Here is a 3,374-nt window from a genome sequence, read left to right on the forward strand (position 1 = left end):
TTATTTATGGCCCAAAACTTATTATCTGTGGATAGCCACAACTGAGGTCTTGAGTTTTTGAGTATCATAGAAGAACCACGTTCCTTTCGCAGCGATAGATCAACATTTGACCCTTTTTTAGCTATTATAGGAAGACTAAGATGCACAAAATCAACCTGTGTTAGGCCAATGGTCCTTTCCAAATGTGAAATCTTGCATGCGTTATTTATCAATTCCAAAAGGTGATGGTTGTGTTATTACGTTGGAAAAGAGGTACTTGTACAGTTTTGCTACTGATTTTGACCAAGGGTTTTTCGGCTCTCATCTCTATATGAATATGCTTTTTTCAGGTTAGTGGTTTAGGAGTTCCTGCCAACACTGGCTTTTGGAATTTATCCTCGCTTCATCAGTTGGGATTTCTGTACAAAACTAAGATAATTTATTTTGGTGCTTGCGATGAGTATTAGATAGAGGGGTGATGCACACATACTTCACCCAGTGTATCTGTTCATGTATGTTGTTAATTGACTAATTAGACAAAAAACCTCTATCTGTATGGTGTTTGTGATGATGCTATCAATTCACCAAACACTAAAATACCGGGTTCTGCTTTTCAAATCTAGCAAATTAATTCTCTATTGCTTCTTGTCCAAACAGAGGTATTAGATCTATTCTGTGCCATGAGTCTTACTGTCAAAAAATTATATAAGCCGCGCTAGATGATTATAGGTAGCTCATATCAAGAACTTTGTTTTAGCAGCACAATTCGGATAAATTTGCACTTTTTCACCAACGAACAAGGTGTTACATACCAGATCAAAGATTGAAGCCAGGCTGAACATTGCGATCCTACAGATCTGCCAAGTGGTTCCTCATGAAAGAGATAGTAGTGCCGTGAAAGAACACTACCTAATGCCATCTTCTGAGAAAGCTGGACATGCAAAAATTGACAGTGTTGGACATTTCTCTTTGTAGCAACGAATAAATTCATTGTATTACTGTATAGCCATGGTGGTAATCTTTTTTGGATAACAAGAAACAATTTGCTTCTCATCAGAGATAATATTGCAGTCTATCAGAAAAAATGTTAGCTATTTAATTAAACAGAAAACTCTGTCACTCATAGAAACAGATGATAAACTATCAGACTACCTGATAGAAAAGCAAAATTACCACATTATTTAGAACATTTCTCTAATTTTGAGATGGCCAACTACTAACATTTTTAGAAATTTGCCATGTGTTAGATAATATGGCGAACTTGTATAAGAAATCAGGGATACACATGGCAACCTTTAACCAATTTGTCCTATAAAAATTTGCCATGCATCGGTCAAGCTCCACATCGGGCATGTATAAATGGAAACAAACAAAGTTTACTAGGATTCACGATTGGGGATGAGTAAACACTGGAGCACATACACAATAAAAGGATTGCTAAAAAAATTGCAATCTGCGGGACACTGGATGGCAGATGAAAATAAAAGGAAGCAACATAAGATGGGACGAGGAGGCAAACCTTGTAGTGTAGGGGCATCTGGCTGTTCCCAAGGCCCTTGCGCTTGGTGTGGTCGCCGTGATGGCGCCCGTGACGCTCCGGCCCAGCGTGCACACGAACGAGTCGCTACCGCCGCCTGAGGATATGGTGGTTGTTCCCAGCGAGGAGCAACAGCAGCTCCCGCCAAGGCGCCAGCTAACCAACCGGATGTGCTCGCTCGGCCCGAAATTTCCAATTACAGAGCCCAGGATAGCGACTTGGCTCGTCGTGCACCCCGGCCTCGCTCGCCCCGGAGCGTGGTCACCGATTCGTCACCTCGCCAGTACAAGGACCCAGAGGGCGACCACATGCTCCTCTGTGAGTTCAAGAACAAGGCGGCTCTGATATTCTTCGACGAGGACCTCCTTGCACAGGTGTGCGCTGTCGGCCGCTGATGCCGAGCAGCCTACACGCACCTAGCCCTGCCGCGGCACGTCGAATTGAGACCAGCCATGGCTGCCACTGGTCCTCCGCGGCCGCTGTTGTCGCTTTGAGTGGAAGGTGGACGAGCTGCGCATAGCTTGAGCAGGTCGGGCTTTGGGGGATGCGTGCTGCCGTCGGACGCCGGAAGCAGCTGTCCCACGCCGCAAGACCCGCCATGGCCGCCGCGAGCAGATCGGTGTCGCTGCCACATCTCCTCTGACTCTCAGTCACTGGAATGGATAAGAGACGGGTAGGGGTTGGGCGAGTGGGTGAGGGGAGCTGCATAGAAAACGGTTGTCTGTGTGGTTTGTTGTAACTTGTAAAGTCGCGAACGTTTTCACACTTTCACGGGCTAATGTGTCAACAAGCAAGCATCAAACTTTGTGAGTGATCAGACGACCGTAGACTACCTATGCATGTACGGAGTACCAAATTTTTTTAGTGCTCCAACTAGATATACATTTTTCTTGTATAAACTACTTCCTCCATTTTCAAATATTTGTCTTTCTGGACATTTTAATAAGTGACTACATACAAAGCAAAATGAGTGAATCTACACTCTAAAATATTTCTACGTATATTCGTATGTTGCCACCCATTTGAAATCGAACATATAAACCTGCCTACACTACTCGCCATTCCAGAGCAACCGTGTGCGCTGAGCTTGTTGGACCGAACGATTCTTTTCCTTTAGCGAGGTTTTTGGCTGCTGGCAGCCGGTAAACCATTGGTTGTTCTCCACGTTCATGGCTGTATGTAGACATATTGGCCGCTACATCCCCTCAGCCCATGGCTTCCAGCGCATCCCCTCCCTGCCCCCACCTCTCCTGCTCTCCTCGCTTCCTCCCAGATTCATCTTTGATGGTGGCGGCGGCACTCGATTCGATCTGCAGGAAGGAAAAGGAGGTGCGACGGTGGATGAGAGAGGGTCACCGGCCGACGTTGATCTGCGTCGGCGGCGTGACCTAGAGGTTTGTGGCGGGTCGATCCGCTGGATCGGGGCTGTCATCCCCGTGGATGAGGATGCACATGGTGCTACGTGGCGGGTGTGTTCGATGACGTGGAGGCGTTGTGGTGTGGCGTACAACGTGAAGGGGGAGGTGTGCAGAGGAGTTCCGCGGCGGTGACACCATGGATACGGCATCAATGGAGAGGTGTGCATGGGGGTTCCGCGGCGCCGCCGCCATGGATCCGCATCCTGGTCGTGACCTTTGCCCCCACGCATGCTGGCCGGCCCACATCGCCCCTGGATGGCATGGAGGCCGTCCATGACACCGCCGATGTGCCGCTCTTGGATGCCGAGGCCGGCACTGCTCCAAAGACATCGACGACGCCACCGAGGCGCAGCAGATCATATCAAGGCTGATGTAATGTGCTTCCAAGATCAATATTTTGTCTTGCTTTCCTTGAATGTAATACCACTGTCTTCATACTG

At 47.7% G+C, this 3,374-nt stretch overlaps 1 long non-coding RNA gene across 2 annotated transcripts in view; it reads left to right on the forward strand.

The window, feature by feature from the left end:
• LOC119291567 overlaps window positions 1–440 on the forward strand; it is a 7,872-nt gene extending 7,432 nt beyond the window's left edge. For both annotated transcript variants that reach the window (XR_005142515.1, XR_005142516.1), the window contains one exon: window positions 330–440. This is a non-coding gene — a long non-coding RNA (uncharacterized LOC119291567). The remainder of the gene's footprint in view (window positions 1–329) is intronic.
• The last annotated feature ends 2,934 nt before the right edge of the window (window positions 441–3,374 follow it).

The sequence above is a fragment of the Triticum dicoccoides genome, chromosome 4B, assembly GCF_002162155.2.
Source record: "Triticum dicoccoides isolate Atlit2015 ecotype Zavitan chromosome 4B, WEW_v2.0, whole genome shotgun sequence".
Taxonomy (NCBI): Eukaryota; Viridiplantae; Streptophyta; class Magnoliopsida; order Poales; family Poaceae; genus Triticum; species Triticum dicoccoides.